A 13152-nucleotide genomic window follows, 5' to 3' on the forward strand; every position below is an offset into this window, starting at 1 on the left:
TATCAGAAAGGACTCTTGCATTTCTTTGCCTTTTTCACATTTCCCTTATTTATCATGGTTTGTAATGAATTTTCTGATGTTACCTTTGGTATTGAGGCTGCAATATAGAGTTCAGGGCACCAGAGGAATGGTCTTTTTCAAACAGGGCACAGCTGTTGGTGTGCTCCAATTCTGGCTATTGTCTTTGTTTTTGGTGCATCAGCTGAAATTTGGTTTCTTGAGTTTCATTGTGATTGTCAGGTTAATTCAGTCAGAATTCCACAGGCAGTCAGCTTTAGTGGTGGATGAATCTGGGAACAGCCGGTTTCCTTGCAACTAAATCAAGCCCTATATCATTATGGATTCTTGCATTTTTTTGGCTTTTTTCTCTTTTTTCTTATTTATCATGGTTTGTAATGAATTTTCTGATGTGAGCTTTGGTTGAGGCTGCAATATGGAGTTCAGGGCACAAGAGGATGTTTCTTTTTCAATCAGGGCACAGCTGTTGGCTTGCTCCACTTCTGGCTTGCTGTCATTGTTTTGAGTGCCTCAGCCGATTTGTGGTTTCTTGTGTGGCAATTTCCCAAATGTTTTCAGGGTCTGAGTTGGCTTTGCCTTCTTCCTTCCCAAATTTTGTATTCTGATGCAATTTAAAGAAGACTTTGTACAGAATAGCCATTATGAAAGAAAAAACACAACAAATAGGCATTTGAAGCTTAGAAATCTACAGGTAACATGACCAAGGTGAGTTTTTGTGTTTATGAAAATAAAATGGAACACTTTGGCTGAGGTGACAGATATTAATTGCCTCCAAACTGAGTTTCACTGTGATTTTCAGGTTAATTCAGTCAGAATTCCACAGGCTGTCAGCTGGAGGGGTGGATGTATCTGGGAACAGCCGGTTTCCTAGCGACTAAATCAAGCCCTATATCATTATGAATTCTTGCATTTTTTTGGCTTTTTTCTCTTTTTTCTTATTTATCATGGTTTGTAATGAATTTTCTGATGTGAGCTTTGGTTTTGAGACTGCAATATAGAGTTCAGGGCACCGGAGGAATGGTCTTTTTCAAACAGGGCACAGCTGTTGGTGTGCTCCAATTCTGGCTATTGTCTTTGTTTTGGGTGCCTCAGCTGAAATTTGGTTTCTTGAGTTTCACTGGGATTGTCAGGTTAATTCAGTCAGAATTCCACAGGCAGTCAGCTTTAGTGGTGGATGAATCTGGGAACAGCCGGTTTCCTTGCAACTAAATCAAACCCAATATCATTATGGATTCTTGCATTTCTTTGGCTTTTTTCTCTTTTTTCTTATTTATCATGGTTTGTAATGAATTTTCTGATGTGAGCTTTGGTTTTGAGGCTGGCATATTGAGTTCAGGGCACAAGAGGATGGTTCTTTTTCAATCAGGGCACAGCTGTTGGCTTGCTCCACTTCTGGCTTGCTGTCATTGTTTTGAGTGCCTCAGCCGATTTCTGGTTTCTTGTGTGGCAATTTCCCAAATGTTTTCAGGTCTGTGTTGGCTTTGCCTTCTTCCTTCCCAAATTTTGTATTCTGATGCAATGCAAAGAAGAGTTTGTACAGAATAGCCATTATGAAATAAAAACCACAACAAATAGGCGTTTGAAGCTTAGAAATCTACAGGTAACATGACCAAGGTGAGTTTTTGTGTTTATGAAAATAAAATGGAACACTTTGGCTGAGGTGACAGATATTAATTGCCTCCAAACTGAGTTTCACTGTGATTTTCAGGTTAATTCAGTCAGAATTCCACAGGCAGTCAGCTGGAGGGGTGGATGAATCCGGGAACAGCCGGTTTCCTAGCGACTAAATCAAGCCCTATATCATTATGGATTCTTGCATTTCTTTGGCTTTTTCACATTTCCCTTATTTATCATGGTTTGTAATGAATTTTCTGATGTGAGCTTTGGTTTTGAGGCTGGCATATTGAGTTCAGGGCACAAGAGGAAGGTTCTTTTTCAATCAGGGCACAGCTGTTGGCTTGCTCCACTTCTGGCTTGCTGTCATTGTTTTGGGTGCCTCAGCAGATTTGTGGTTTCTTGTGTGGCAATTTCCTAAATGTTTTCGGGGTCTGAGTTGGTTTTGCCTTCTTATTTCCCAAATTTTGTATTCTGATGCAATACAAGCAAGATTTTGGACAGAGTAGCCATTATGAAAGAAAAAAAAAAAAACAGCAAATTGACCTTTCAGGATTAGAAATCCATAGGCAACACAAGCAAGATGAGATTCTGTGATTTGGAAAATGACATGGAACGCTTCTGCTGAGGTGACAGATTCTAATTCCCTCCAAATGGAGTGTGAGAGCGATTTTGAGGTGAATTCAATCCGAATTCCAAAGTCAGTCTGTGGAAGGGGGGGATGAATCTGGAAACAGCCAGTTTCTTTGTGTCTACATCCAGCCAAATATCACAAAGGACTCTTGCATTTCTTTGGCTTTTTCACATTTCCCTTATTTATCATGGTTTGTAATGAATTTTCTGATGTGAGCTTTGGTTTTGAGACTGCAATATAGAGTTCAGGGCACCGGAGGAATGGTCTTTTTCAAACAGGGCACAGCTGTTGGTGTGCTCCAATTCTGGCTATTGTCTTTGTTTTGGGTGCCTCAGCTGAAATATGGTTTCTTGAGTTTCACTGCGATTGTCAGGTTAATTCAGTCAGAATTCCACAGGCAGTCAGCTTTAGTGGTGGATGAATCTGGGAACAGCCGGTTTCCTTGCAACTAAATCAAACCCAATATCATTATGGATTCTTGCATTTCTTTGGCTTTTTCTCTTTTTTCTTATTTATCATGGTTTGTAATGAATTTTCTGATGTGAGCTTTGGTTTTGAGGCTGGCATATTGAGTTCAGGGCACAAGAGGAAGGTTCTTTTTCAATCAGGGCACAGCTGTTGGCTTGCCCCAATTCCGGCTTGCTGTCATTGTTTTGGGTGCCTCAGCTGATTTGTGGTTTCTTGTGTGGCAATTTCCTAAATGTTTTCAGGGTCTGAGTTGGTTTTGCCTTCTTCCTTCCCAAATTTTGTATTCTGATGCAATACAAGGAAGATTTTGGACAGAGTAGCCATTATAAAAGAAAAAAAAAAAAACACAGCAAATTGACCTTTCAGGATTAGAAATCCATAGGCAACACAACCAAGGTGAGATTCTGTGTTTTGGAAAATGACAGGGAACGCTTCTGCTGAGGTGACAGATTCTAATTCCCTCCAAATGGAGTGTGAGAGCGATTTTGAGGTGAATTCAATCAGAATTCCAGAGTCTGTCTGTGGAAGGGGGGGATGAATCTGGAAACAGCCAGTTTCTTTGTGTCTAAATCCAGCCAAATATCAAAAAGGACTCTTGCATTTCTTTGCCTTTTTCACATTTCCCTTATTTATCATGGTTTGTATTGAATTTTCTGATGTGAGCTTTGGTTTTGAGGCTGGCATATTGAGTTCAGGGCACAAGAGGAAGGTTCTTTTTCAATCAGGGCACAGCTGTTGGCTTGCTCCAATTCTGTCTTGCTGTCATTGTTTTGGGTGCCTCAGCCAATTTGTGGTTTCTTGAGTGCCAATTTCCTAAATGTTTTCTGGGTCTGCGTCGGTTTTGGCTTCTTATTCCCAAATTTTGTATTCTGATGCAATACAAGCAAGATTTTGGAGAGTAGCCATTAGGAAAGAAAAAATAAAAAAAAACACAGCAAATTGACCTTTCAGGATTAGAAATCTACAGGCAACACGACCAAGATGAGTTTCTGTGTTTTGGAAAATGACATGGAACGCTTCTGCTGAGGGGACAGATTCTAATTCCCTCCAAAATGAGTGTGCGTGCGATTGTGAGGTGAATTCAATCAGAATTCCAAAGTCAGTCTGTGGAAGGGGGGGATGAATCTGGAAACAGCCAGTTTCTTTGTGTCTACATCCAGCCAAATATCACAAAGGACTCTTGCATTTCTTTGGCTTTTTCACATTTCCCTTATTTATCATGCTTTGTAATGAATATTCTGATGTGAATTTTGGTTTTGAGGCTACAATATGGAGTTCAGGGCACTGGAGGAATGGTCTTTTTAAACAGGGCACAGCTGTTGGTGTGCTCCAATTCTGGCTACTGTCTTTGTTTTGGGTGCCTCAGCTGAAATTTGGTTTCTTGAGTTTCACTGGGATTTTCAGGTTAATTCAGTCAGAATTCCACAGGCAGTCAGCTTTAGTGGTGGATGAATCTGGGAACAGCCGGTTTCCTTGCAACTAAATCAAACCCAATATCATTATGGATTCTTGCATTTCTTTGGCTTTGTTCTCTTTTTTCTTATTTATCATGGTTTGTAATGTATTTTCTGATGTGAGCTTTGGTTTTGAGGCTGGCATATTGAGTTCAGGGCACAAGAGGAAGGTTCTTTTTCAATCAGGGCACAGCTGTTGGCTTGCTCCACTTCTGGCTTGCTGTCATTGTTTTGAGTGCCTCAGCCGATTTCTGGTTTCTTGTTTGGCAATTTCCCAAATGTTTTCGGGGTCTGAGTTGGCTTTGCCTTCTTCCTTCCCAAATTTTGTATTCTGATGCAATGCAAAGAAGAGTTTGTACAGAATAGCCATTATGAAATAAAAACCACAACAAATAGGCGTTTGAAGCTTAGAAATCTACAGGTAACATGACCAAGGTGAGTTTTTGTGTTTATGAAAATAAAATGGAACACTTTGGCTGAGGTGACAGATATTAATTGCCTCCAAACTGAGTTTCACTGTGATTTTCAGGTTAATTCAGTCAGAATTCCACAGGCAGTCAGCTGGAGGGGTGGATGAATCCGGGAACAGCCGGTTTCCTAGCGACTAAATCAAGCCCTATATCATTATGGATTCTTGCATTTCTTTGGCTTTTTCACATTTCCCTTATTTATCATGGTTTGTAATGAATTTTCTGATGTGAGCTTTGGTTTTGAGGCTGGCATATTGAGTTCAGGGCACAAGAGGAAGGTTCTTTTTCAATCAGGGCACAGCTGTTGGCTTGCTCCACTTCTGGCTTGCTGTCATTGTTTTGGGTGCCTCAGCAGATTTGTGGTTTCTTGTGTGGCAATTTCCTAAATGTTTTCGGGGTCTGAGTTGGTTTTGCCTTCTTATTTCCCAAATTTTGTATTCTGATGCAATACAAGCAAGATTTTGGACAGAGTAGCCATTATGAAAGAAAAAAAAAAAAACAGCAAATTGACCTTTCAGGATTAGAAATCCATAGGCAACACAAGCAAGATGAGATTCTGTGATTTGGAAAATGACATGGAACGCTTCTGCTGAGGTGACAGATTCTAATTCCCTCCAAATGGAGTGTGAGAGCGATTTTGAGGTGAATTCAATCCGAATTCCAAAGTCAGTCTGTGGAAGGGGGGGATGAATCTGGAAACAGCCAGTTTCTTTGTGTCTACATCCAGCCAAATATCACAAAGGACTCTTGCATTTCTTTGGCTTTTTCACATTTCCCTTATTTATCATGGTTTGTAATGAATTTTCTGATGTGAGCTTTGGTTTTGAGACTGCAATATAGAGTTCAGGGCACCGGAGGAATGGTCTTTTTCAAACAGGGCACAGCTGTTGGTGTGCTCCAATTCTGGCTATTGTCTTTGTTTTGGGTGCCTCAGCTGAAATTTGGTTTCTTGAGTTTCACTGCGATTGTCAGGTTAATTCAGTCAGAATTCCACAGGCAGTCAGCTTTAGTGGTGGATGAATCTGGGAACAGCCGGTTTCCTTGCAACTAAATCAAACCCAATATCATTATGGATTCTTGCATTTCTTTGGCTTTTTCTCTTTTTTCTTATTTATCATGGTTTGTAATGAATTTTCTGATGTGAGCTTTGGTTTTGAGGCTGGCATATTGAGTTCAGGGCACAAGAGGAAGGTTCTTTTTCAATCAGGGCACAGCTGTTGGCTTGCCCCAATTCCGGCTTGCTGTCATTGTTTTGGGTGCCTCAGCTGATTTGTGGTTTCTTGTGTGGCAATTTCCTAAATGTTTTCAGGGTCTGAGTTGGTTTTGCCTTCTTCCTTCCCAAATTTTGTATTCTGATGCAATACAAGGAAGATTTTGGACAGAGTAGCCATTATAAAAGAAAAAAAAAAAAACACAGCAAATTGACCTTTCAGGATTAGAAATCCATAGGCAACACAACCAAGGTGAGATTCTGTGTTTTGGAAAATGACAGGGAACGCTTCTGCTGAGGTGACAGATTCTAATTCCCTCCAAATGGAGTGTGAGAGCGATTTTGAGGTGAATTCAATCAGAATTCCAAAGTCAGTCTGTGGAACGGGGGGATGAATCTGGAAACAGCCAGTTTCTTTGTGTCTAAATCCAGCCAAATATCAAAAAGGACTCTTGCATTTCTTTGCCTTTTTCACATTTCCCTTATTTATCATGGTTTGTATTGAATTTTCTGATGTGAGCTTTGGTTTTGAGGCTGGCATATTGAGTTCAGGGCACAAGAGGAAGGTTCTTTTTCAATCAGGGCACAGCTGTTGGCTTGCTCCAATTCTGTCTTGCTGTCATTGTTTTGGGTGCCTCAGCCAATTTGTGGTTTCTTGAGTGCCAATTTCCTAAATGTTTTCTGGGTCTGCGTCGGTTTTGGCTTCTTATTCCCAAATTTTGTATTCTGATGCAATACAAGCAAGATTTTGGAGAGTAGCCATTAGGAAAGAAAAAATAAAAAAAAACACAGCAAATTGACCTTTCAGGATTAGAAATCTACAGGCAACACGACCAAGATGAGTTTCTGTGTTTTGGAAAATGACATGGAACGCTTCTGCTGAGGGGACAGATTCTAATTCCCTCCAAAATGAGTGTGCGTGCGATTGTGAGGTGAATTCAATCAGAATTCCAAAGTCAGTCTGTGGAAGGGGGGGATGAATCTGGAAACAGCCAGTTTCTTTGTGTCTAAATCCAGCCAAATATCAAAAAGGACTCTTGCATTTCTTTGCCTTTTTCACATTTCCCTTATTTATCATGGTTTGTATTGAATTTTCTGATGTGAGCTTTGGTTTTGAGGCTGGCATATTGAGTTCAGGGCACAAGAGGAAGGTTCTTTTTCAATCAGGGCACAGCTGTTGGCTTGCTCCAATTCTGTCTTGCTGTCATTGTTTTGGGTGCCTCAGCCAATTTGTGGTTTCTTGAGTGCCAATTTCCTAAATGTTTTCTGGGTCTGCGTCGGTTTTGGCTTCTTATTCCCAAATTTTGTATTCTGATGCAATACAAGCAAGATTTTGGAGAGTAGCCATTAGGAAAGAAAAAATAAAAAAAAACACAGCAAATTGACCTTTCAGGATTAGAAATCTACAGGCAACACGACCAAGATGAGTTTCTGTGTTTTGGAAAATGACATGGAACGCTTCTGCTGAGGGGACAGATTCTAATTCCCTCCAAAATGAGTGTGCGTGCGATTGTGAGGTGAATTCAATCAGAATTCCAAAGTCAGTCTGTGGAAGGGGGGGATGAATCTGGAAACAGCCAGTTTCTTTGTGTCTACATCCAGCCAAATATCACAAAGGACTCTTGCATTTCTTTGGCTTTTTCACATTTCCCTTATTTATCATGCTTTGTAATGAATATTCTGATGTGAATTTTGGTTTTGAGGCTACAATATGGAGTTCAGGGCACTGGAGGAATGGTCTTTTTAAACAGGGCACAGCTGTTGGTGTGCTCCAATTCTGGCTACTGTCTTTGTTTTGGGTGCCTCAGCTGAAATTTGGTTTCTTGAGTTTCACTGGGATTTTCAGGTTAATTCAGTCAGAATTCCACAGGCAGTCAGCTTTAGTGGTGGATGAATCTGGGAACAGCCGGTTTCCTTGCAACTAAATCAAACCCAATATCATTATGGATTCTTGCATTTCTTTGGCTTTGTTCTCTTTTTTCTTATTTATCATGGTTTGTAATGTATTTTCTGATGTGAGCTTTGGTTTTGAGGCTGGCATATTGAGTTCAGGGCACAAGAGGAAGGTTCTTTTTCAATCAGGGCACAGCTGTTGGCTTGCTCCACTTCTGGCTTGCTGTCATTGTTTTGAGTGCCTCAGCCGATTTCTGGTTTCTTGTTTGGCAATTTCCCAAATGTTTTCGGGGTCTGAGTTGGCTTTGCCTTCTTCCTTCCCAAATTTTGTATTCTGATGCAATGCAAAGAAGAGTTTGTACAGAATAGCCATTATGAAATAAAAACCACAACAAATAGGCGTTTGAAGCTTAGAAATCTACAGGTAACATGACCAAGGTGAGTTTTTGTGTTTATGAAAATAAAATGGAACACTTTGGCTGAGGTGACAGATATTAATTGCCTCCAAACTGAGTTTCACTGTGATTTTCAGGTTAATTCAGTCAGAATTCCACAGGCAGTCAGCTGGAGGGGTGGATGAATCCGGGAACAGCCGGTTTCCTAGCGACTAAATCAAGCCCTATATCATTATGGATTCTTGCATTTCTTTGGCTTTTTCACATTTCCCTTATTTATCATGGTTTGTAATGAATTTTCTGATGTGAGCTTTGGTTTTGAGGCTGGCATATTGAGTTCAGGGCACAAGAGGAAGGTTCTTTTTCAATCAGGGCACAGCTGTTGGCTTGCTCCACTTCTGGCTTGCTGTCATTGTTTTGGGTGCCTCAGCAGATTTGTGGTTTCTTGTGTGGCAATTTCCTAAATGTTTTCGGGGTCTGAGTTGGTTTTGCCTTCTTATTTCCCAAATTTTGTATTCTGATGCAATACAAGCAAGATTTTGGACAGAGTAGCCATTATGAAAGAAAAAAAAAAAAACAGCAAATTGACCTTTCAGGATTAGAAATCCATAGGCAACACAAGCAAGATGAGATTCTGTGATTTGGAAAATGACATGGAACGCTTCTGCTGAGGTGACAGATTCTAATTCCCTCCAAATGGAGTGTGAGAGCGATTTTGAGGTGAATTCAATCCGAATTCCAAAGTCAGTCTGTGGAAGGGGGGGATGAATCTGGAAACAGCCAGTTTCTTTGTGTCTACATCCAGCCAAATATCACAAAGGACTCTTGCATTTCTTTGGCTTTTTCACATTTCCCTTATTTATCATGGTTTGTAATGAATTTTCTGATGTGAGCTTTGGTTTTGAGACTGCAATATAGAGTTCAGGGCACCGGAGGAATGGTCTTTTTCAAACAGGGCACAGCTGTTGGTGTGCTCCAATTCTGGCTATTGTCTTTGTTTTGGGTGCCTCAGCTGAAATTTGGTTTCTTGAGTTTCACTGCGATTGTCAGGTTAATTCAGTCAGAATTCCACAGGCAGTCAGCTTTAGTGGTGGATGAATCTGGGAACAGCCGGTTTCCTTGCAACTAAATCAAACCCAATATCATTATGGATTCTTGCATTTCTTTGGCTTTTTCTCTTTTTTCTTATTTATCATGGTTTGTAATGAATTTTCTGATGTGAGCTTTGGTTTTGAGGCTGGCATATTGAGTTCAGGGCACAAGAGGAAGGTTCTTTTTCAATCAGGGCACAGCTGTTGGCTTGCCCCAATTCCGGCTTGCTGTCATTGTTTTGGGTGCCTCAGCTGATTTGTGGTTTCTTGTGTGGCAATTTCCTAAATGTTTTCAGGGTCTGAGTTGGTTTTGCCTTCTTCCTTCCCAAATTTTGTATTCTGATGCAATACAAGGAAGATTTTGGACAGAGTAGCCATTATAAAAGAAAAAAAAAAAAAAACACAGCAAATTGACCTTTCAGGATTAGAAATCCATAGGCAACACAAGCAAGGTGAGATTCTGTGATTTGGAAAATGACAGGGAACGCTTCTGCTGAGGTGACAGATTCTAATTCCCTCCAAATGGAGTGTGAGAGCGATTTTGAGGTGAATTCAATCAGAATTCCAGAGTCTGTCTGTGGAAGGGGGGGATGAATCTGGAAACAGCCAGTTTCTTTGTGTCTAAATCCAGCCAAATATCAAAAAGGACTCTTGCATTTCTTTGCCTTTTTCACATTTCCCTTATTTATCATGGTTTGTATTGAATTTTCTGATGTGAGCTTTGGTTTTGAGGCTGGCATATTGAGTTCAGGGCACAAGAGGAAGGTTCTTTTTCAATCAGGGCACAGCTGTTGGCTTGCTCCAATTCTGTCTTGCTGTCATTGTTTTGGGTGCCTCAGCCAATTTGTGGTTTCTTGAGTGCCAATTTCCTAAATGTTTTCTGGGTCTGCGTCGGTTTTGGCTTCTTATTCCCAAATTTTGTATTCTGATGCAATACAAGCAAGATTTTGGAGAGTAGCCATTAGGAAAGAAAAAATAAAAAAAAACACAGCAAATTGACCTTTCAGGATTAGAAATCTACAGGCAACACGACCAAGATGAGTTTCTGTGTTTTGGAAAATGACATGGAACGCTTCTGCTGAGGGGACAGATTCTAATTCCCTCCAAAATGAGTGTGCGTGCGATTGTGAGGTGAATTCAATCAGAATTCCAAAGTCAGTCTGTGGAAGGGGGGGATGAATCTGGAAACAGCCAGTTTCTTTGTGTCTACATCCAGCCAAATATCACAAAGGACTCTTGCATTTCTTTGGCTTTTTCACATTTCCCTTATTTATCATGCTTTGTAATGAATATTCTGATGTGAATTTTGGTTTTGAGGCTACAATATGGAGTTCAGGGCACTGGAGGAATGGTCTTTTTAAACAGGGCACAGCTGTTGGTGTGCTCCAATTCTGGCTACTGTCTTTGTTTTGGGTGCCTCAGCTGAAATTTGGTTTCTTGAGTTTCACTGGGATTTTCAGGTTAATTCAGTCAGAATTCCACAGGCAGTCAGCTTTAGTGGTGGATGAATCTGGGAACAGCCGGTTTCCTTGCAACTAAATCAAACCCAATATCATTATGGATTCTTGCATTTCTTTGGCTTTGTTCTCTTTTTTCTTATTTATCATGGTTTGTAATGTATTTTCTGATGTGAGCTTTGGTTTTGAGGCTGGCATATTGAGTTCAGGGCACAAGAGGAAGGTTCTTTTTCAATCAGGGCACAGCTGTTGGCTTGCTCCACTTCTGGCTTGCTGTCATTGTTTTGAGTGCCTCAGCCGATTTCTGGTTTCTTGTTTGGCAATTTCCCAAATGTTTTCGGGGTCTGAGTTGGCTTTGCCTTCTTCCTTCCCAAATTTTGTATTCTGATGCAATGCAAAGAAGAGTTTGTACAGAATAGCCATTATGAAATAAAAACCACAACAAATAGGCGTTTGAAGCTTAGAAATCTACAGGTAACATGACCAAGGTGAGTTTTTGTGTTTATGAAAATAAAATGGAACACTTTGGCTGAGGTGACAGATATTAATTGCCTCCAAACTGAGTTTCACTGTGATTTTCAGGTTAATTCAGTCAGAATTCCACAGGCAGTCAGCTGGAGGGGTGGATGAATCCGGGAACAGCCAGTTTCCTAGCGACTAAATCAAGCCCTATATCATTATGGATTCTTGCATTTCTTTGGCTTTTTCACATTTCCCTTATTTATCATGGTTTGTAATGAATTTTCTGATGTGAGCTTTGGTTTTGAGGCTGGCATATTGAGTTCAGGGCACAAGAGGAAGGTTCTTTTTCAATCAGGGCACAGCTGTTGGCTTGCTCCACTTCTGGCTTGCTGTCATTGTTTTGGGTGCCTCAGCAGATTTGTGGTTTCTTGTGTGGCAATTTCCTAAATGTTTTCGGGGTCTGAGTTGGTTTTGCCTTCTTATTTCCCAAATTTTGTATTCTGATGCAATACAAGCAAGATTTTGGACAGAGTAGCCATTATGAAAGAAAAAAAAAAAAACAGCAAATTGACCTTTCAGGATTAGAAATCCATAGGCAACACAAGCAAGATGAGATTCTGTGATTTGGAAAATGACATGGAACGCTTCTGCTGAGGTGACAGATTCTAATTCCCTCCAAATGGAGTGTGAGAGCGATTTTGAGGTGAATTCAATCCGAATTCCAAAGTCAGTCTGTGGAAGGGGGGGATGAATCTGGAAACAGCCAGTTTCTTTGTGTCTACATCCAGCCAAATATCACAAAGGACTCTTGCATTTCTTTGGCTTTTTCACATTTCCCTTATTTATCATGGTTTGTAATGAATTTTCTGATGTGAGCTTTGGTTTTGAGACTGCAATATAGAGTTCAGGGCACCGGAGGAATGGTCTTTTTCAAACAGGGCACAGCTGTTGGTGTGCTCCAATTCTGGCTATTGTCTTTGTTTTGGGTGCCTCAGCTGAAATTTGGTTTCTTGAGTTTCACTGCGATTGTCAGGTTAATTCAGTCAGAATTCCACAGGCAGTCAGCTTTAGTGGTGGATGAATCTGGGAACAGCCGGTTTCCTTGCAACTAAATCAAACCCAATATCATTATGGATTCTTGCATTTCTTTGGCTTTTTCTCTTTTTTCTTATTTATCATGGTTTGTAATGAATTTTCTGATGTGAGCTTTGGTTTTGAGGCTGGCATATTGAGTTCAGGGCACAAGAGGAAGGTTCTTTTTCAATCAGGGCACAGCTGTTGGCTTGCCCCAATTCCGGCTTGCTGTCATTGTTTTGGGTGCCTCAGCTGATTTGTGGTTTCTTGTGTGGCAATTTCCTAAATGTTTTCAGGGTCTGAGTTGGTTTTGCCTTCTTCCTTCCCAAATTTTGTATTCTGATGCAATACAAGGAAGATTTTGGACAGAGTAGCCATTATAAAAGAAAAAAAAAAAAAAAACACAGCAAATTGACCTTTCAGGATTAGAAATCCATAGGCAACACAAGCAAGATGAGATTCTGTGATTTGGAAAATGACAGGGAACGCTTCTGCTGAGGTGACAGATTCTAATTCCCTCCAAATGGAGTGTGAGAGCGATTTTGAGGTGAATTCAATCAGAATTCCAGAGTCTGTCTGTGGAAGGGGGGGATGAATCTGGAAACAGCCAGTTTCTTTGTGTCTAAATCCAGCCAAATATCAAAAAGGACTCTTGCATTTCTTTGCCTTTTTCACATTTCCCTTATTTATCATGGTTTGTATTGAATTTTCTGATGTGAGCTTTGGTTTTGAGGCTGGCATATTGAGTTCAGGGCACAAGAGGAAGGTTCTTTTTCAATCAGGGCACAGCTGTTGGCTTGCTCCAATTCTGTCTTGCTGTCATTGTTTTGGGTGCCTCAGCCAATTTGTGGTTTCGTGAGTGCCAATTTCCTAAATGTTTTCTGGGTCTGCGTCGGTTTTGGCTTCTTATTC

Source organism: Oryctolagus cuniculus, chromosome 18, assembly GCF_051225735.1.
Source record: "Oryctolagus cuniculus isolate XC-2025 breed Fujian yellow rabbit chromosome 18, ASM5122573v1, whole genome shotgun sequence".
NCBI classification, from domain to species: Eukaryota; Metazoa; Chordata; class Mammalia; order Lagomorpha; family Leporidae; genus Oryctolagus; species Oryctolagus cuniculus.